The sequence below is a fragment of the Tamandua tetradactyla genome, chromosome 10 (genome assembly GCF_023851605.1).
Source record: "Tamandua tetradactyla isolate mTamTet1 chromosome 10, mTamTet1.pri, whole genome shotgun sequence".
NCBI classification, from domain to species: Eukaryota; Metazoa; Chordata; class Mammalia; order Pilosa; family Myrmecophagidae; genus Tamandua; species Tamandua tetradactyla.
The window spans coordinates 52,652,528-52,675,586 of NC_135336.1; the positions used below are offsets into that span (position 1 = coordinate 52,652,528).

Consider the following 23,059-nt stretch of genomic DNA (forward strand, 5'->3'; position numbering starts at 1 on the left):
GAAAACTCTTCTAAGTATGAGAAACAGGAATCAAGTGCAAGCAGGAAGCTTGTCTAACTTGACGTTTCATTGAAGTGTGATGTGGTGTACTTAGGGTATTTAACACAGATTTTAAGAAGTCAAATCTGGAGTTAGATATTCTTGATTTTGAATCCTGGCTCAGCTGTTGGCTCTTGCTTATTTTTTCATCTATAAACTGGGAATAAATAATAGGATCTACCTAATAGAGTCGTCATGAGGGACTTAATGAAATGATCTGTACAAAGTGTCTAGCTCAGTGCTTGGGATACAAAAAACTTCAATAATAGGTAGACAGATACATGATAGATAGGCTGTTATTCTCATTATTCCTCTAACTAATCTTTTCAGGAACTTTATAAAAGCCATCTTTTGAGAAGATTTTCATCTTTTTATTTCTTTTACTTCATATGCTCTCAACTATATTTCCATTATAAAATTCATTTTGATTTGCTTGTTTTCATTTAGTACATATAAGCCAACTAAAACATAACGTATCACAGGAGAACTGGCAAGTGTTGAAAATATATATTCTTTTAAATCCTTGGATTGACGCAAAAACAAAAAAACACCCCCTCAAAAAAAAAATACAAAGCTAAACACCAAAAAAACATGTTTCTAAATTGTTTCTGAGCATTCTGAATATTGAAAATCTTTTCAATCTGCAGATCAGATATTAAAGCTTGGGATGATTATTTCAGGTTTGACTTCAATTACAGATTCGGTCCATTCTTCTGGATATTTTCTAAGGAGCACCAATGTGCTAGAATTGCACTCTATCCTCCTGTGAGCTTCTTTTCACTGCTTTAGTCACTCTGCTTTTCCTGAAAATGCTAGGTTGGCTTTGTAAAGTTGCCTGCCACACTATTTGTTTGACAATTTCACATTTTATTTTCTCTAATGCCAACTGTTATAATTCTGTATTATTATTATTCTGTTATTATTATTCTGTATTCTCTAAGTAGTTCATCTATCTCTCATTTCATATCTAATTTCCCCCCATTTTTTCCTATAGAGATTAAAGCAATCCTTTTGAGAATTGCAAGCATCTTTTTCTAATGCTTATTTCTAGTTCCTGCAGTTAAAAAATTTTTCAGAGGCCTGAACATTCTCCTAATCATCTGTATCATGTTCTTTTCCCTGGTTCTAAAGTATTTTTAATAACTCATACACTGGCTCTGTTGCTGTTGTTAACTAGTTTCCAAGTAAAATAAATCTTTCCACTCTGAACCTTGGCAACACACAGTGCGTGTAAATAATTTTTGTTCCATTTTGTCCATGTGTGGCCTGGTTTCATCTGCAGAGACTTAGAGCTGGGGCAACAGACATATGTGGCTGGATTTTCAGATACTGGAAGGTTTATTTAATCAGACGTAGTTCTACTTAATATTCTGTTGTCCTCATTACCTGGGTTTCTGGTGGCGTGAAAATAGGCTATCTGCATTACGAACTGTTACTCCTACTCTTCTTGTCAACCCACTCCCACCACCAGCATCATTCATCATTTCCTGGCATCATTCTCCTTACTTCCCAATTTTCTTGCAACTATCAATCCCTCAATGAATATAGAAAGCACCCACCAATATAGAAATGACTCTCCCGTGTTCTGCTTTAAATGTTGCATTTCTGAATCAAAACAAAGACAGTGAGAAAGGTTGAAGGCACTGTTTACTTTCAGAAAAGTAAACCAGTGATAATATTTTTCAATTTAGTTCAGAATGCCTTATGGATTAGAGAACCCTTCCTAATTCTACCAACATATTAACAGGTAGGCTTAACTGACTGCATTCCTGTGAATATTCTTTTTAATTTTTTAAAATGTGCTTTATAGACATTTTAAATGGAAGTTGGAATACATGGTCAATCAGCTTGACTGGCCAGATGCTCTTCCATTCAGAAACTTGCTTATTTAATTTTGAACTTTTCAAGATGTAATTCAATTTATTATTATTATTATTATTTGGCATGGGCAGGCAATAGGAATCGAACCCGGGTCTCTGGCATGGCAAGCAAGAACTCTGCCACTGAACCACCATTGCACCACCCTTAATTTACTTTTTAAAAGTAACTCTATGCCAGGCAGTGTGACAGTGACTCAGTGGCAGAATTCTCGCCTGCCATGCCAGAGACCCTGGTTCGATTCCCAGTTCCTGCCCAGGCAAAACAACAACAACAACAAAAATCAAACAAACAAACAAAAGAAACAAAAGTAACTGTGCTTTAAAATTACTAACTTTAAATTAAATTTAAATTACTAAAATTGCTACCTTTTTCGAAAAAAAAATACCTGGATCATTTTTATATTGGTTTTCCTCTCCATGATTATTAGGATGAATTGTTAAAATTTAATTCTTTTCTTCCTACTTCATTAAAGTGTACTTTATATATAATAAGATACTATATGTAATAATATATAATAAACCATATGCATTTAAATTATACAATTTGATAAGCTGTGGCATATGAAATCATCACTACGAGCAAGATAAATATTTTATTTACCTGTATAAGATTCTTCTTGCCCCATTTGCAATCCACTACTCCTCTACCACTGTCCCCAGACAATCACTCATCTGCTTTCTTTCATTATGGGTTAGTTTTCATTTCTTATGATTTTATATAAATTGGAATTATACATTATTATTTATTTACTCTTTTTTTTTTGCATGGGTTCTTTAACTCAGCATAATAAATTGGGATTCATCCATGTTGTTGCATAATTAGTAGCCTGCTCCTTTTAATTGATGATTAATATTCCACTGCTAATATTTTAAGCATTAATCTTTATATCTGTAAAAATGGTCAAATATTTAAACAATGTTACTAATGTATGTATTATTTTCCTAGGTTGCTCAAAGCAGATACCATGAAATGGGTTGACTTAAGTAATGGGAATTAGTTTACAGCATTGAGGCCAGGGAAATGTTCAGATTAAGGCCTCATCAAGGTGCTGCTTTCTTTCTAAACACTGGCTACAGGCAATCCTTGGCTCCTCTGCCATCTGCCAAGGCACATGGCAGCATCTGCTGGTTTCTCCTTTCTTTTCTGGGTTTCATTACGTACAGCTTCTTGCTTCTGTAGCTCTCTCTCTCTCTCTTGTTTATATATATATATTCATTCATTCATTTCATTTATAAAGGACCCCACAAGTAGGATAAAGACCTATCCTAAATAAGGTGGGACACACCTTAACTGAAGGTACTTCATCAAAAGTTCCTATTTACAATGAGTTTACACCAGAGGATGGATTAACTTCAAGTTAACATGAGAGTTTGTACTTACTTCTCTTCTTTATGGTCAGAAAAGTTGATTAATTTCCTTTGTGGTTTAAATAAGGAAAACATAGGAGAAAATGCCATCTTATATAACTGAGGATAAATTATGTTAAGTAACATCTGCCACATCAGTCAGTTCCTCTCTTCATTTCACCCTGACCCAGGAGTTGATGGAAAAAGAATGTGGTAAACTACCACTTAGCTACATAATAAAACAAGCTAATAATTATGGAACTCACTGCATTCTTCTCCCCTGCACTGGACACAACAAAAGTAGGACAGGTTAATTCACTGATTAAGACAATTGTTTTTCAAAAGTATCCTCCCATGGACCTTGAGGACATTATGCTGAGTGAAATTAGCCAGAAACTAAAAGGACAAATACTGTACGGTCTCACTGATATGAACTAACATTAATGAGTGAACTTGGAGAATTTAAGTTAAGAACACAGGTTATCAGGAGATAGAAATAGAGTAGAGAGTGGGCAGTTGGTGCTAAAGGAATAAAGATTGTGCAACAAGACTGACTAAAAATTTAGATATCGATAGCACAATGCTACCTGATTATAGCACAATAATATAAGTACACTGAATGAAGCCGAATGTGAGTATGGTTGAGGGAGAAGGGCTGGGGGCACATATGAAATAAGAAGGTAAGATAGAGGATAAAGACTGAGACAATATAACTTAGGAATTCCTAGAGTATATAATGATGGTGATTAAAGGAACAAATTAAAAAAATGTTTTTGCAGGAGGAAGAACAAAGGAATGTTAGTATTGCAGGATGTTGAAAAAAAATAGATGGTATATGGGAAAAAGTACAATCATTGTAAGCTAGGGTCTATAGTCAACAGCCCATTGCAATATGCTTCTACTGAATGTAACAAAGGCATTATGCTAAAACTAAATGTCAACAGGCAGTGGGCACCGGGAAAGAGGGGATTCTGTGGAAGAAAAGGAACTGTCTTCAGGTAGAGTATGGTGGCAAAGGCATGTCTATACACTTAGGCTGGATTGTATGATGTGTGAATAAAAGTATTTAAAAATGGTCAGAGAGAAACAAATGCTAGAAAAAATGCAGAAAAAATAGATGTGCCTATTCACTGTCAGTAGTGAAACTGAGAGGTGCAGCCCCTTGGAGGGCAGTGTGGTGGTTCCTCAGGAGGCTAGGGACAGGTTGCCATATGATCCTGAAACCCCATTGCTCATTATATACCTGGAGGAACCAAGTGAGGGGTCAAGAATGGACATTTGCACACTGGTATTTATGGTGACAGTGTTCATGATCCACAATGAATGGAGGTGGTTTAAGGGTACAAGGACTGAGGAATGGAAGTGGGAACTATAGTGAATACATATAATGGACTACTGAGCAGCCACAAGATGGAAGGAAGTTGTGAGGCATGCAACTAGATAAATGAACCTTAAGAGCTGTATATTGAATGAAATGTCAGGAACAAAAAAGACATATATTATCATGCTTCAATCATATGCACCAACTATAATATAAAAATTCAGTGAACTGAAGTTGAGGGCATGGATTATCAGGTGGGACTTATGGTAAAGGGTCCTAGATTGTAAGCTCTTACAGCAGTCACATATATTCCAGAGATGTAACTGTTAATACTAAATTCTGAGATACTGAGCTGTTTGTATATAACATGGTCCTTCCTAGGAACTTTGGGTTCCTTATACGATACCTGAGATTCAGAGTTAGAGATCTGAAGCTATGAAAGTCAGCAATACCCCATAAAGGAACAGTTTAAAAAGTTGAAAAGTGATCAGACATTGAATATAGATATGACTGAAGCTGATCTGTATAGGACTAAGGTATAGCAGAAGACTGGGCAAAGAATGATCTCGTCCATATCTTAAAACTGCAAATTCTGTGTGAGACTAAAATGAGAGATGTTTATTTGGTGCAAAATTTATATTTTGGGTAGTGCATTTCCTAATTTAACTTGTATGGTCAATTTAGTTGAACACTGTAAGTACAGGGACTCTTGAATAGGGCATGAGACTTTGTTGGTTTCCCATGATAGCATGATGCCCTGATAAATCTCAGAGTGATTTGGATAGTGGACAAATAAGAATTCGCAAAGTCCCCTTAGGAGATTGGGGGAAAGGGGAAAAGATTTAACTTCCCCATTTGGAGAATTTCTGATATACTCTCAATCAGTGGTGACAACCAAATCAATAGGCTGAGCTCTCAATCTTGGGGTTCACCCCTATGAAACTTATTCCTGGAAAAGATAGGCTAAACTTATTTAAAATTAGGCCTAAGAATCGCCTAGAGAACTTCTTTTGTTGGTCAGATATGGTCTAACTCTCTAAGCTAATATGGCAAGTGAAGCCACTGCCCTACCCCCTACATGGGACATGACTCTCAGGGGTGTAAATCACCCTGGCAACGTGAGACAGAAAACCTGGCATCAAGGGATTGAGAAAACCTTCTTGACCAAAAGCGGGAAGAGAGGAATGAGAAAAAATAAAGTGTCAGTGACAGATTTCAAACAGAATCAAGAGGTTATCCTGGAGGTTATTCTTACACGTTAAATAGATATACCCTTTTTAGTTTATTGTGTATTGGAGTGCCTAGAGGGAAGTATCTGAAACTATAGAACTGTGTTCCAGCAGCCTTGTTTCTTGAAGATGATTGTATAATGATATAGCTTTTACAATGTGACTATGTGATTGTGAAACCTTATATCTAATGCTCCCTTTATCTAGAGTATAGACAGATAGGGAAAAATATGGATAAAAAAATAAATAATAGGGAGAACAAAGGTTAAAATAAATTGGTTAGATTGAAATATTAGTGGTCAATGAGAGGGAGGGGTAAAGGGTATGGTATGTATGAGTTTTTTTCTTTTATCATTTTATTTCTTTTTTTGGAGTGATGAAAATATTCTAAAAACTGATCATGGTGATGAATGCACAATTATGTGATGATATCATGAGCCACTGATTGTACACCATGTATGGAATGTTTGTATTTAAGAATGTTTGTGTTTGTACGTTGTTTCATCAATGAAAATATATTTTAAAAAAGCATCCTCCCTTCGCTTATGTAAGGAGACATAGAAAGGTAAATGAAATGACATGACCAGAGTAGACAGAAAGCATAGTAATTGTTTTCCAAATTTCATGAGCTAGAAGGTTTCATAAATTGGGGTGGAGAGAGACCTTTTACTTTGTGGAGAAACAAGAAATAGAAGATCTCAACAAACTGATCACAAGTAAAGACGTTCAAGAAGTCATCAAAATTTTTCCTACAAAGAAAAGCCCATGGCCAGATGGAGTCACAACGGAATTTTATCAAACATTCCAAAAATAACTAATACCAATACTGCTCAAACTTTTCCAAAAAATTGAGGAAAAAGGAACTCTACCTCAGTCATTTTATTGAGCTAATATCATTTTAATACCAAAACCGGGTAAAGATGCTACAAGAAAGGAAAACTACAGGCCAATTTCCCTAATGAACACAGACGCAAAAATTCTGAATAAAATATTAGCAAATCAAATCCAACAACACATTAAAGGAATTATATACCTTGACCAAGTTGGGTTTATACCAGGAATGCAAGAATGGTTCAATGCAAGAAAATCAATTCATGTAATAGAGCACATTAATAAATCAAAAGAGAAAAATCGCATGATCATCTCCACTGATGCTGAGAAAGCATTTGACAAAATTCAGCATCCTTTTCTGATAAAAACACTCCAAAAGATAGGAATTAAAGGTAACTACCTCAATATGATAAAGGAAATTCATGAAAAACTGATAGCCAGCATCATACTCAATGAAGAGAGACTGAAAGCTTTCCCCCTAAGATCAGGAATAAGACAAGGATGCCCACTGTCACCACTATTATTCAAAATTGTGCTAGAAGTTCTCACTAGAGCAATAAGGAAGGACAAATAAATAAAAGGCATTCAAATTGGAAAGGAAGAAGTAAAACTCTCATTATTCACAGATGACATGATACTATACTTGGAAGATCCTGAGAAATCTACAGCAAAGTTACCTGAGCTAATGAACAAACTCAGGAAGGTGAAGGGATATAAAATTAATGTGCAAAAATCAGTTACATTTCTCTACATAAGCAATGACCTAGCTAAGCAATCAGTTAAGGGAAAAATTCCATTTAAAATAGCAACTAAAAGAATCAAGTACTTAGGAATGAACTTAACTAGGAACATGAAGGACTTGTACACAGAAAACTACATAACATTGCTAAAAGAAATCAAAGGATATCTAAATAAGTGGAAAGACATTCCCTGCTCATGGATAGGAAGGCAAAATATAGTTAAGATGTCAGTTGTCCCCAAATTGATCTACGGATTCAACACACTACCAATCAAAATTGCAACAACCTACTTTGAAGATTTGGAAAGGGTAATTACCAAACTCATCTGGAAGGGCAAGTGACCCTGAATAGCTAAAAACATCCGAAAAAAGAAGAACGACACGGGAAGATTAACATTCCCTGACTTTAAAATCTATTATAAAGCCACAGTGGTCAAAACAGCATGGTACTGGCACAAAGACAGAAGCATTGACCAATGGAATCAAATCAAAATTGCAGAAATAGACCACTAAATCTATAGTCAACTGATTCTTGACAAGGCCCTCAGTTCCTCTGAACTGGGACAAAATAGTCTTTTCAATAATTGGGCATGGAAGAACTGGATACCAATTGCCAAGAGAATGAAAGAGGACCCCTATCTTATACCTACACAAAAATGAACTCAAAGTGGATCAAACACCTAAATATAAGATCTAGCACCAGAAAGCTTCTAGAGGAAAATGTAGGGAAACATTTTCAAGACCTAGTAATAGGAGGCAGCTTCCTAAACTTTGCATTCAAAGCACAAGCAACAAAAGAAAAAAATAGATAAATGGGAACTCCTCAAAATCAAATGCTTCTGCACTTCAAAAAGACTTAGTCAAAAGGTGAAGAGGCAGCCAATTCAATGGGAGAAAATATTTGGAAATCACATGTTGGACAAAAGTTTCATTTCCTGTATATACAAAGAAATCACACAACTCAACAATGGAAGAACAAACAACCCAATTATAAAATTGGCTAAAGATATAAATAGGCATTTTTCTGAAGAACAATTCAGATATCTAAAAAGCATATGAAGAGATGCTCAGTTTCACTGGCTATAAGGGAAATGCAGATCAAGACTACAATGAGATACCACCTCACACCTATAGGAATGGCTGCTATTAAACAAACAGGAAACTATGAATGTTAGAGAAGATGTGAAGAAACTGGGACATTTATGCATTGCTGGTGGGAATGTACAATGATGCAGCCACCATGGAAACACAAAACTGTTTCGTGGTTCCTTAGGAAACTAAATATCAAGTTGCCCTATGACCCAGCACTACTTGGTATATACCCAGAAGAGCTGAAAGCAATGACAAAAACAGACATTTTCACATCAATGTTCACAGCAGCATTATTCACAAGTGCCAAAAGATCGAAACAACCAAATGCCCATCAAGAGATGAGTGGACCAACAAAATGTGGTACATACATATGATGAAATATTATGCAGCAGTAAGACAGCAACATTCTGAAGCACACGACAAGATAGAGGAGCCTTGAGAACACAATGCTGAGTAAAATTAGCCAGACACAAAAGGATAGATACTGCATGATCCCACTTTTATGACCAGCATAAAGATATAATCAGAGGCTTATAATACAGAATATAGGGACTTAGAGATACATAGAAGCTAGAGATGGTGAACCATTAGCTAATGAGGTTGAACTCCAATGTAAAGGAATGGGTAGGAGTAAAGGTGGGTCTCTAGTGGGTCTATAAATTATATTACTATATTGAAGATGAACAAGAGTGAAAGGGGTTGTATAGACCTACGTGTCCCACTGATTAACACTAGAAATATGAATTAGTTCTCGCAGGAATTATTTCAAAGATATGATTCTTGTACAAAGAGTGTTTAAGTCCTGAGTGCAGGGGGAAAACTGTCATTGCATGCTATGAGCTATGTTCAAAAGGAACAGCAACAGCAGAGGTGAATAATGCAGGGGGGGGAGGGACAAGAGTTAAGAGGAGATTTAGATTTCTTATTTGGCAAGGGTGTGTTTATTGGTTTTCTTTCTCTTGGGAACAATGAAATTATCTCAAATTGAGAATGTTGATGGACTGTGGTCTTTGGGCCCTCTGCATGATGCCCAATGAATGGAGGTGGCTGAAGGATCTACTGACAGAGAAGTAGACTGGTGACCAATGGTGCATACTTGTGAATGAAAGTTATGCTGCTACAAAAGGAACAAAGTCGTGAGGCATGTAACAATGTGAATGAATATGTGTGACATTTGGTGAGACAAAATAAGCCAGAAACAAAAGAACAAGAATCATATGGTACCTTTAGAAAATGCTTATAAGAAAACAGGAGCATAGACTGTAAGCTTTTAGGATAGACACATTAAGTCTGGAGTGATGATCATTATTTCTGGATTCTGAGAGGCTGTTTTAGATATATAACCTGATATTTAGAGATAAGAACGAAGCCGAACAGGTTGGGGTTAAAGTAATTCAGAACATAGAGGTAAGGAAGATAGCATATATATTTTACAACTACACATACTCTTTGAGATCAATGGAAGAAAGATTTATTTGGTCTGGAACTGAAATTTTCTGTACTGCACAATCTAATTCAACCTATCTGTACAGCTCATTTGAACAACTGAAACACAGGGAGCACAGAATAAGAAAGAGGTCCTTTAATCCTGTGTAGGTTATTGTAATGCCCAGGTACATCCTAGAGTACATTAAACAGATAATCAAAAAGTATTGGCAAAGTCCCCTGAGGGATGGGAGAGAAAATATGGAACTGTTAAACCTTCCCATCTGGGAATTCCCTGATACTGTATCAAACTTTAGGCCCACCAAAATCAATAGGCCATACCCTCGATCATAAGGTTTACTCTTGTGAAGCTTATGTAGGTAGCAGAGAAGCTTAGACTACCTATAGGCATGCCTAAGGGTTACTTCTGGAGGATCTCTTTTGTTGCTGAGATGTGGCCTCAGTCTCTCTAAACCCAACTCTTTAAGTGAAATCATTGCCCTCCCCTACGTGGGACATGACATCTATGTATGAAAGTCTCCCTGGCAACGTGGGAGATGACTCCCAGGGAAGAATCCAGTCCTGAAACTGTGGGAACAATTCCATCCTGGCCAAAAAGGGGGAAAAGAAGTGTAATTAATGGAGTATCAGTGGCAGAGAGAGTTCAAATAGAGTCGAGATGCTACTCTGGAGGTTGCTCTTACACAAGCTTCAGTTAGACCTTGCTACCTATCATAACTGCCAACCCCCAACCAGGACCATTATAGCCAATCCTAGGGAACACTTAGGGCAATATATAAGATTCTACAAGGGTTCCACGCACTAGAGAAACTTTCCAGAGATCTACAACCTCCAGATGGGTCCCTGGCCCAGATAAGTCCTGAAACTTAGCCCAGCCTCTCCATAGCATTAGACAGTTCCATCTCCCTATCCCATATTAGTCACAAACCCTTCCAATATGAAAAATTTAGAATTGCTATGCCTAAACACCCCTAAAGAGAGGGATGGAGAGATCAAAGGTGATGGTGAATATGATTGCTGAATCATTAAATTGACATTTCTTTTAGTCTCCAGTATTTTAGAGCAGCTAGAAGTAAAATCTAAAATTGTGAAATCGTAACTCATGTTAATCTCTGAAATACATTCTACAACTAATTGTGGTGCTTTGCATTGAAATTTATAGCTTTTTTGTACATATGTAATTTTTCACAAAAAAAGAATGAAAAAAGTTGATTGTGATGATAAAAAATATATATATAAGCCCTCTGGTCTCCTATACTTTGGAGCAGCTGGAAGGAAAAATATGAGAGGATAATATGGTAGCCCATGAGAAACTCTGGGATTTGTCCTGTAAGTACTTGTTGAAGAATGCTTTGAAAACTATTGTTTTTATATATCTTTGCTTTGTATATATGTTATACCATACAGTAAAGAAAGTTAAAAATAAAAAAGAAATTGGTTAGATGGAAATACTAGTGGTCAATGAGAGGGAGGGATAAAGGATATGCTATGCATGAGTTTTTTCTTTTTTATTTATTTTTCTGGAGTGATGTAAATGTTTAAGAAAATGATCATGGTGATAAGCACACAACTATGTGATGATACTGTGAGCCATTGACTGTACACCATGTATGAAATGTTTGCATGTTAAGAATGTTGGTATGTTTTTACATTAAGTTCTATCAATAAAAATATTAAAAACAAAACTAGCTCTAAGGTATACCCTGCACTCCATCTTGCTTCAGCCTCTGTTCAGATTGCATATATAGTTTCTCACCCAGTTTGTTTCTTCCAGATTAGAAGCATTTCAACACAAACTTCTGTGCACCAGAAGCTATGCCCCCGTTCCCCAAGCTCAACCAGCCACCTTTAATAGCACAGCCAGAGAATTCTATGCTCTAAGAAGTAGGGCCTGCAGCCCACTGACAGCTTGAAGCAGCCACAGAAGACAGACCACTGGCCCCAATTCCCTGAAGATAAAGAGAGCTGGAAATCTGTGAAGGGGAATTGAGGCAGAATTAGAATTAGGGTAGGAGCTGGCTACTGAGCAAACAGCAAATTCCATGAGGCAGTTAGACTGCAAGGAGAAAGATATCTCTGAGATGAATGACAATAAACAGCACCTGGGAGTGCATGGACCACAGCTAATGAGTCATCTAAGATCAACCTTCAGTGAAGTGAAAGGGGGTGGGTAGCAAAACAGTTAATAAAAATGACAAAAGAACAAAAATCTATAAAAGCAGATTGCCTCACAGTGCCAAGGCCTCTTACCTCTATTTTCCTGCAAGAGTGCCTACATGCTCCTTCTCTGCATGTGTATGCAATAAATTTTCTGCCTGCTTACTTTGTGCTGTGCCCTTGAATTCTTTCTTGCAGCATGGCCAAGAACCTAGACCCACATCTGGCAACAATACTGTTTTCAAACAATGGTGAGATATTACATGATTCAAATTTTCTGATTTACAATCCAGGGCTTTTAATATATTCTATCCAATTACATACATGATGTACTTTGTTTTGTTTAGTTTTTCTAGGTACACACTTTTGTTGGCTCTGACTCACTATCATGTCCTGCCATTGCTTGTCCTTACTATTTCCTTTCTTTTCATAAAACAGTGAGAAAAATATTAGCATATTTCAGGTCGTGTACTAAAAATTCTGATCAGAAATTGGTTACTCAATTAACAATAAACCCATTCAATATTTCATTTCCATCTATGTATATATGAACATAGTCATCTCCATTAGTTATCTAAATAGTTTAATCTAATTCTTAATTTCAAAAGTAGGCCTTGATGCTTTAAATATTCCATAACTGGAAAATTTAAAACTGTTGCTGATTGGATTTATTCAGTATTCACGGACCTCAACATTATGAATGTTGCCTGTTACACAGGAGGTACCGAATAAATATTTTCTGAATTAATTAACTACTTAACAAAAGTGGTCTACACAATAAATCACGTATAAGTAATATGAGAGAGTAAACCACCCATATATGGAAAGATCAAAAAATAGGAAGACCTTGGCTTAGATGGAAATGCAGATCAATAAATTACATAATAGAGTTTCCACAGTTAGAAAAGCCTTAAATCAATGTGATCTTTCAACAAAAACTAAAACAACAAGATCATACTGGATTTTCTTTGGTTGATTTAGAGAGAGTCTGCTGAATTTTGAGCATGGTACTGTAATTCATACAAAGAAAAACTGTTGATGGTGCAGTAGGTTCTGAGACTGGATTATAGCAATTAATAGTTTTATTCCATTGAATGAATGTATTTTACTTCTCACAATGGGTGAGATTCTTCATCTTGCAAAACATAGTTGTTGGAAAACAAGCCAAAATGAAAACTGCTTACCTAAAGAGAATCAAAATGGAACAAAAATACCTAAAAACAAACAACACAAATTTGATTTGAATTCAACTGTGAATACTTTATACATAAACCATACAAATATTAGAAGGTGCTTGTGTCCACTACTTAGAGGAGAGAAAATGATAGTCTATTGAAATGCCTTTATGATTTTTTCTTTCATAATAGTTTAAATGTTTTGCTAACAATGGCTATAGTTTAGTGTTTAGAAGACATAACATAGACTATTATAAAACCTCAGGTCCCCTTCCTGCTGAACCTTCAATAGCTTTGGAATATCCTTATTCCAAATAAAGGCTAGTCTTTCTTTAAAATGATTCTCAGTGAACTCAAAATCTTATTGCAGCAGTTCTAAATAAATAGCAAACGAATGTTAGATAATGGATTTTAAAGCAGTTTATTTCCCTTTTCTTATCACCCCCCTCCTCCCTACTTTATTATTTCTATAGTTAAATCCTTATCATCTTTTAAAATGTCTGCTTAGGTTTCTCACCTCTGGAAAAATCTGTGGACCTCACTAGACTAGATTAGGTTTCCCTTTCCTCTTTTACTATAGAAACTTGTAGTTCTCCAAATATATTACTTCTTGTTAACAATTTATAACCTTCAATGGTGTCTAGGACAGTGTCTGTCTTATGCAGACTTGCGTCCCTAGAAGCTAATTGCCTGGTAAATAATATGTGCTCAATAAATATTTGTTGACATAAAGTATTGACATCTTGTCATATTTTATAAAATATTTCTCTTTTATTCCTTTTTCCCTTACATTAATACATTGGTAAATCAGCAGTTGCATTCTGTTGCCACTACTGTTATGCTGGGAGAAGGAGAAAAGGAAAAAAATCACATGGCTTTTTAAAAGCAAAAGAAAAGACACCCCTTCTCCCTAAAAACTCTAGTAGGGCAAATCAGATAGCCCCAGAGTTTTTAGTTTCCAAAAGAAACTTTCTTCATTTTGTATTATAGGTGCAAGACAGTGAACTACTTATATTTCATTCTCCTTTCAGTGTTCTCTATTTTTTCAGAAACACTTTGTCTCCTACCTCCTCCACCTTCTGCTTTGGGTCAATCCCTGTGCTTGATTCCCTTTTCCTCCTTTCCATAGGATGAAGTAATCTTTGTCTAACAGTTTGAATCTTTTGCAAAAGCAATAAAGTGATCCAATTTTTATCACAAAGGGGTAAATTTCAATGCTACGCATTATGCCAGGTGCAAGAAATGTGGCCATAAATAGTAGCAGGAAGCCAGTGGCAACAACGGCCTTGTCTTGGTTGATAAAGTATTAAAAGCGCTATGATGGAGCCATCAAGGGCTGCAGCCCTTGCGAGCTAGGGCTTAGTGTGCTGTTACCATAGAGGCTGTGTACTGAGGTTATTTCTTAGCATCCAAACTTGTTTGCTGCTAGCCACTCCCTCAGTTGCTACAACACTGGCTTTTGTTTTACTGGGACTGCTCATGGAGATCCACACTCTGGCTTCAGCCTGCTGCACCCTCCAGATTCTGGGGTTGACTCTTTGACTATTGTCAGGAAGAGATCATTCACGTTCATAGCTGAGGTCTCCATAAACAATAAGCTGTTGTCATTTGCATATGACTGAGCCTCTTCATACTCCACTGTGCGATTGCTGGCCAGGTCATCTTTGTTCCCCACCAGGGCAATAACGATGTTAGGACTGGCCGGTTGCTGTAGTTCCTCTACCCGTGTCTTTGCTCTGATAAAAGATTTCTGATTAGTAATGTCATAACCATAGCCGTAAGCTTGGACACCCTGTAGCACATGTGGGCCAAGCTATGGTATTGCTCCTGCCCAGCTGTTGCCCAGATCTCAAACTTGACTGTTGTCATCTAGACAAATGGTCTGGGTGAGGAAGGCCACTCCAATGGGGTACTCCTGCTGTTCATGGAATTGCCCTTTGACAAGTTGTAATAACAGGCTAGATTTCCCTACTGCAGAATCTCCCAGCAGGACCAATTTGAACAGCCTATTTTGTTGGCTTGGGGCTGCCCACTGGACCTGAATATGCTTCTGCTAGTCATGACCAGATTATCAGACTAGGAAAGGGTGGAAGGAGGGGGCTGCCACAAAGCAGCAAAGAGGGTAGGGGGAAGGGGAGGGGGGAGGGGAAGTGTTTTCCAGGTTTCAACTGTCCTGGGGCTCTGTCTCACCCATCTGGCCCAAGTCTGTGTCTTTATTACAATTTTTAATACAAAATTTAAGAAATAGTCATTTGCATTTTGAGTCTTATAAAACCAATATATCTCTAGCTCTACTTTTCCATGAGGCATTCTGTATGTCAGGGTTTTAGGGAAGTAGATCTAGTTCACAAGATATTGATACTATTTCGTTTTGTTAACACATAATTCTATTTTCTTGGTATTCAGTGGAGTCCTTTGAAACATAAACCATGTTAACTTCTTATTCTATTTAAAGCGTATTAAAACTGAGAAAATTCTTTTCTTTTTTTTTTTTCTTTTTTTTACATGGGCAGGCACCGGGAAACGAACCTGGGTCCTCGGGCTTGGCAGACAAGCATTCTTGCCTGCTGAGCCACCGTGGGCCACCCAGAATTCTTTTCTTGGAATTGAAAGGTTGTTTTCCATAGTGTAAGCTGGACATCTCGAATTCACGTGTTCAATTTTGTGCTTCATTAATCTTTTGATGTGATTTCTCAGAAAATCAGGCTCATTAAATGCCAAAGAAATTACAAAATAAATTATAGATTATTTTTAAAGACTCCTTTTTTTTAATTTTTGAGGAATCAATGCTTTTTGATTGTGCTAAGGACAAATGATCAGTTGTTGGTGTAAATTAATATTCATATAAATTCAAGGTTCCAGAGTTACATAAAAATGCATTAGTTTTATATTTTTTTTACGTTGTAACTGTTTTACATATCCTTTAAAAACATTGTCCCGGGGGTGCACGGATAGTTCAGTGGTTAGAATGCCCACCTTTCATGTGGGAGACCCAAGTTTGATTCCCCAGACAATGCACCCCCTCCCCCCCCCCAAAAAAAAGAAAACACATCATCCCAATTATGAAGATTAGTCTCTTGAAGTTTTGCTAGTTGTGGCATGAATTCTAAGGAACCCTGTCATATGAAAAATAGTCCTCTGCAGTATTCTTTCCCACACCTCAAATTCTGCCAGCTTCTTGGTGCCTTCTGAAATCCTTTTAACAGAGGGTTGAAGGAAAAAAACACACACTATTGAGGTCAACTATGTGAGAAAAATAACTAAAACTTCAAAAATTCTGTTCAGATAACACTGATGGGATCTATCACATTAAAACACAATACATCAAAGAATAATTGCTAAATACTAGATTAGCCTCTGTTTTTCTCTGTCCTCATCATTTTTATGAATTTATATATGTTAATGTAGGGCTTTTAAAAATAGTAAAATATATAATAAAAACAAGGTTGCTTTCCAAGGTGGAGACACTTTCATGCTAAAAAGACCCTTGAGATTCATTATTACTTTACAATGAAATAAGTAGACCAGAGGGAATTTGTGAGACTCACAAACCTTGGTATTCAGACTCCTAAGCTTGTCCCACAAATTCATGCCTCAATTTGGAGCCTAAAACCCTGTTTTAATTTTAGGAAATAGAGATAAATTTGGATGATATAAAAAGATGACTTCCCTTATTCCCTACAGTTCTTTTTTTTTTGCGATTTTCCTAATACACATTGTAGGGGCACGGAATATATTTATAGATCTTGATATTTTCTATTAAAATACCTCACACTTGATATTTAAGTGCTAGTGTCTGTAGAGAATTCTTAATCTTAAGGATCAATGCCTCTAAATTGCCTCCTATGCCAAATAAATTACACCCCCACAAAAAAGCAACATCTACAAAGTACGACTACAGTGAACAGTCCTTGAATCCTATAAATAAGTAATTAAAATTCTTCCACTTCAAATACAGAATTTGTTCTTAGTCTCAGATGCATTACAGCAGTCTTAATGAACTTTTACACTTCCCTCTGCTTTACTAACACCTCCTCAGATTGGACGATCTGATTAAAATAAAAATGAAATTGACACCTTGACTTGTAGTTTGCCTACTTCAATAGACTTCCCTTCAAGTTAATTAACGTGTAAATGCTTGACTGTGGATTCAATTAACCCATGGCTTTCTTGTTGCTGTATTGTTCATAAAATAGTACGAAAGAAGGTATGCCCATATATTTTTCTTAAATATTCAAATATAACTTCTTTCATGGCATTAACACAATATATTAAAGTTCTAACATTTAAATAAAAATCAGAAATGACAAGAAATAACATTTATCTTACTAGTACTTAAACGTTATATACAAATTATATTTCTATTAACAATTTAGCCTATAAATGAGTAAATAGTAAATGTGAAAAGGTAATTACTTATTTTGAAAACCTTAATGTTCTTATTTTCTGAATTTTAATTATAAATGATACATGTGAAGAGTTTTATTTCCAACAACGATGTACTTTTGAGATATAATGTGTTATGAGTTTATCACAGGTATATTGTTTAAGGAATTTTTTTACAAAGACGTGGGTATATTACAAAATAGATATGCTGATTGTTTATACTGAATAACAAAATTGTAAGTCTCAATATCAAATTCAATTTCGGAATTTATTGTTCAGAACGACTGAATTCTGTGAACAAGAGAGGCAGATCAACATCTTCAGGTTACATGATTTAATTGCACATTGACAAATTCTTTTGTATTACAACTCCTAACTTGTAATTAAATGATGATTTGTCTATTTATTTGTTTCTCTCCACCAAAATGTACACTCCATGGAGGCAATGACTGTGTCAATCTTATTTGTGACTTCATCTTCAGTGCCTAGCTCAGCCTGGCACATCTTAGATGTTCAGGAAATATTTGCTGAATGAATAAAAATATTTTTTTAAGTAGGTCAACTGCCTGATTTCCTTTAGCCTACTTCTTTCAGACATGGCGTAAAACTTTTGTAATTTTTTTTTTTTTTTTGCTGTTGGTAGATACCATGCCAAATTGGCATAACTCATATTAAATTTCTATTACTTTTCACGGCACCTGGCATACTGCATAGTATTGAAATTTACCCTTTAGTGCTAAAAATATTTGATCACTTTGTTGCTTTTGCAAAAGGCTCAAGCTGTTAGACAAAGATTACTTCAGGGATGCTGTTATAGCCCAACAGGTGAAAAAAACAAAGTCATTTATTAAATACAGTTTCTTACTGATAGTAACAGCAACTGAAAGCATGTTCATTTATGAAGAAGGCTGCCTAGTTTGTGCCAAAAATGATACATATATGATATTTTTTTGCTAGTCAAACAAAAAAATGAATGGGGTTCCTATTAGATGTATAACAACAAAGCTCTCCTTGAATTCTCGCACTGAATTAAATGGAAGCCTCAGCATGGTGCATCATAACACAGTACTGGGAAAACAACTCAAAGGACCCATGTTATTTATGGAAGGAAGCTGAGCTTGTCTCCTACAGACACAGTTCCTTCTTTATTGCTGTGTGAGATTTATTGAGCTAATAGAAGTGACATAAAACACACATAGCAGCCCTTCAGTGGATTTACTAGCTGACTAGTTAGGGCATGCATAAGGGGAGCTAGCAAAGATTGACAAATTAAATATCGGTATTTATTTTAAATAAATTACTTGTCTCCTCATTCTATAAATTATACTATAAGAGATTATACTCCACACAGCTGATACCTCTTATCTCATTTAGAGTTATAGACATAAATACATTTTATCTTAAAAGCAGCAAAATTCACGTGGTCATAATCTCATTAGGTTACTAATGTGAAACAAAGACATATGCCTTCATCCCTTTTCCCCATCACACACAAAATTAAAAAAAAGAGAAATGGATACGAAAATGTTGAAAAATATCTGAAACGTTTTCACTGAAAATATTTGCAATTTAAAAAATTTATATTTAAACTCTTTTTTCATAAATCTGTATAAGATATTCAAAATTGTCCTAATATTTCCCAGTAACATTCTTTAATGGTATGTGTGTAACCAATTTGATTAAAGATTCCATACAAATTTTAAATCTCTCAAATTTAAAAACTTTTGTTTCTCTTAAGAATTTTTCCTAATTAAAAGTTTCTAAATTTGAAGCAAAAAGTCTAATATTAGACAGCTAGTCAATAAGGAAAAATATTAAAACTGTAGCTTTAGCACCTTGGGAATGAACTGCACTGCTCTGAAAAAAATAATCTCACACAAATATAACTATAAATTCCAGTATTAAAAGTATTAATTTTTAGTATTCAAAAATTGTAATCATTTTTTTTTTTTTGAGAACTGTTTTGGGCCAAATTCTGAGATGAACACAGTGTGCCACACCCTTCTATGATCTCCTCCCCTTGAGTGTGAACAGAAACCTCTGATTTGCTTCTGCCAATAGGATATGGCAAAGATGATAAACTGTCACTCCTGTGATTACATTAAGTTATATGTCTTCTTGGCAGATTGGAGCAAGTCTTCTGTTGGCTTTGAAGAAGTAATCTTCTGTGTTGTGAGAGAACTTGTGGAAGGGCCACATTGCAAGGAACTGAGGTGGCCTCTAAGAGCTCAGACTGGCTCCTCAAGAAAGTGGGAACTCAGTGCTACAGCCACAAGAAACTAAATCTGCCAACAACCGTGTGAGTTCAGAAGAGAACCCCAAATTCCAAAAAGGAAACAGTCCAGCCAAAATATTGACTGGAGACTTGGGAGACTCTGAGAAGAGGACCCAATTAAGCCATGTCTGGACGTCTGACTCAATGAAATTCTGAGAAAATAAATATGTTACTGTTTTAAGTCACAGAATTTGTGGTAATTTGTTATGCGGAATGGAAAACTAATAAAAGAATCATAGAAAGTAAAAGATCTTGTGCTAGAAATATTTGCAGAACTTTGAAAAACTGGTCATTATATGTATCTAAGCGTTATTTGGGCAGCTTTATGGTTTGCTAAAGCTGCTGGAATACAACATACCAGAAATGGGTTGGCTTTTTTTAAAGGGGATTTATTAGGCTAAAAATTTACAGTCCTAAGGCCAAGAAAATGTTCAAATTAAGGCATCCAGAGAAAGATACTCTGATTCTGAAGGAAGGGCCTATGGCATCCAGGGGTGCCCCTATCACATGGGAAGGCACATGGCTGGCATCTGCTTGTCCTTGCTCCCGGGTTGAGTTGCTTTCAGCTTTCGATTCTAGTGTCTTTCTTTCTAAGCTTCTGTAGGTCCTTGCTTGCTCCTCCAGGAACATCTCTCTGAGCTCTCTGTGTCCTGCCAGTCCGTGCCTAGCATCTCCATCTTCAGGGTGCTTCTCTAACTCTCTCTCGGCTTTGTAATGACTTTCTCCAAAATGCCTCCGAGTGTTTCTTTTCTCTCTCTAAATGCCTCTGGGCTCTCTTGGCTTTTACTGTCTTTTTATCCTCTCACAAAGGACTCCAGAAAAGAGGATTGATACCCACCTTGAATTGGGGGGGGGGGGCACTTTCTCCATGGAAACAACCTAATCAAAAGGTCCCACCCACAAAATGTCTCACCCAAAAGAATGGATTAGAAGAACATGGCTTTTGTGGGATAAAGAACAATGTCAAACCAGCACAACAATGAGTAAAATATTCTTTTTTCTCTAATTTTTATTTCTGATAGTTTTTCATTTATAATTGAGTGGAGTTTCAGCCATCTCAAGCTAGAATTACCTGATCAAGACTCCTATTTAACTTGACAGTCACAGACTCAAGAGTGACAGAAACTTTCTAATTTTCAGGAACTTTGCTAAAGGCAGCAGCTCCCTCCCTTTCATTCACATCTATAATGAAAGAATTAGCAATTAATTCTCCTCCATACAGAAAATATAATAACATTTTAGTTATTCTCATAGTTTCTCAGATTATTTTCTTCTGTATATGATCACTTACCCAGTTTCACCCTTATTCTTTGATATTTGCATACCCAGCCCCCTTTTACCTGTTTAATATCTACTTATTGTTCCGTTTCATCTAACTTCCTTAATTTTGTTGGCATGAAGTTGTTCAAAATATATCCTTGTTATCATCTCTTTAATGAATGTAACATCAATAGTGATAACACATCTTTCATTCATGACATTGTCAATTTGTGTTCTGTGTGTGTGTGACTGTGGCATATCAATTTGCTGACCTTGTCGAAGAACTAGTTTTGGCTGCGTAAGTTTTCTGTACTGTGTGTTTTTTTCTTTTTCATTGATTTCTGCTCCTATCTTTATCATTCTGTCTTACTTTGCATTTATTTTGATCTTCTCTTTCTAGCTTCCTATATCTAAGGCATTGATTTAGACATTTCTCTTTTATATGAAAAGCCTTAAAAACTCCCCATCTCCCTCTAAGCACTGTTTTATTTGCATCCTGCAATTTTTTATTTAATGAATTTTAATTTTTATTCTCTATGAAATCTTTTCTAATTCCCATTGATATTTTTACTTTGACCCTGGATTATTTAAAGTGCGTTGTTTCATTTCCACATAATCTTTTTTTCTGAGATTTTATGTTTGTAATTACTAATTCAATCCTATTTTAGTTGCAGACTATATGCTCTTTTATCTCAATCCACTTAACTGTATTTACAATTGTTTTATAACCTAACATATGGATTTTTTCTTCTGAATTGCTTTCAAGATTTTCCCTTTATCTTTTATTTTGAGGAATATGACTATATTTGCCAAGGTCTATCTTCTTTGTATTTGTTTTGTTTGGAGTTTGCGGAACATCCTGGATCTATAAATTTATGTTTTTCATTCAATTTGGGGAATTTTTGGTCACTATTGATTCAATTTTTTTTCTGTCTCATTCTCCCTCTGTTTTACTTCTGAGACTACAAATGTATTCTGACTTTTAAAAAAAGTTCATTTTCTCTTTTCGTTTGATTGGAATAACTTCTATTGATCTATTTTAGAGTTCACTTACGTTTCTATCACCTGGAATCTATTAGGCCCGTTTAGTGAATTTTTACACCAGATATTTTATTTTTAAGTTTATAATTTCCATTGGGCTCTTTAGTTGCTATAAGTCCTTGTCTGGTAATTTCAAAATATGAGTCATTTGCTATAGGTCTCCATCTATTGTCTTTTCTCTTGAAGTTGAATCACATTTTCCTATTTTTCCTACGTCAAGTAATTTTTTATTATATCCTGAACATTGTGAATTATATATTGTAAAGCTCTGAATTCTATTATTTTCCTCTGAAGAGTGCTGATTTAAAAAAAAATTGAAAGTAGAAGACTTCTTTGATTTCAAACGACAAATTCTCTCCCTTGTGATGGGCATCAGTTGAAATATCAGTACAACTTTTTTTAAACCTTAGTCGGACTCTTTGGAATATGCGTCATACACACGCAGTTCCGGGATTAGCGAAAGATTACAGTAGAGTTCATACATAGAATTTAGAGCTTCCCTTCTGTGTCTCTTTTCTTTCTGGCAATCTCCACCTGGTTGCACTACAGTTTTGTAATTGCTCCAAACTCTGTCTTCTAGTTATTCATACTAAAACTCGCAAAAATGGAAACTTGCTCAGAGCAGTTCCTTTCCTCCAGGTGTCAACTTTCCTCTAGAATCTCCTTTGTTTGAGTAGATCTCTAGAGCCATCGTTAGTGTTTTAAAATATTTTATCCAGAGTTTACAGTTGTTATCTATAGTACAATTGGTCAAATAGATGCTACTCAGGCATTACAGAAAGCTGTTAGTCCTTACTGCTAATTTATAATCCCTATAATTAATGTACATTTTTCTCACATA

At 35.7% G+C, this 23,059-nt stretch overlaps 1 protein-coding gene and 1 pseudogene across 1 annotated transcript in view; both read right to left on the reverse strand.

The window, feature by feature from the left end:
- The window catches only part of EPHA6 (EPH receptor A6), a 951,964-nt gene that overhangs the window by 386,505 nt on the left and 542,400 nt on the right, over positions 1-23,059 (reverse strand).
- On the reverse strand, positions 14,694-15,394 carry LOC143648488 (ras-related protein Rab-5B pseudogene; annotated as a pseudogene).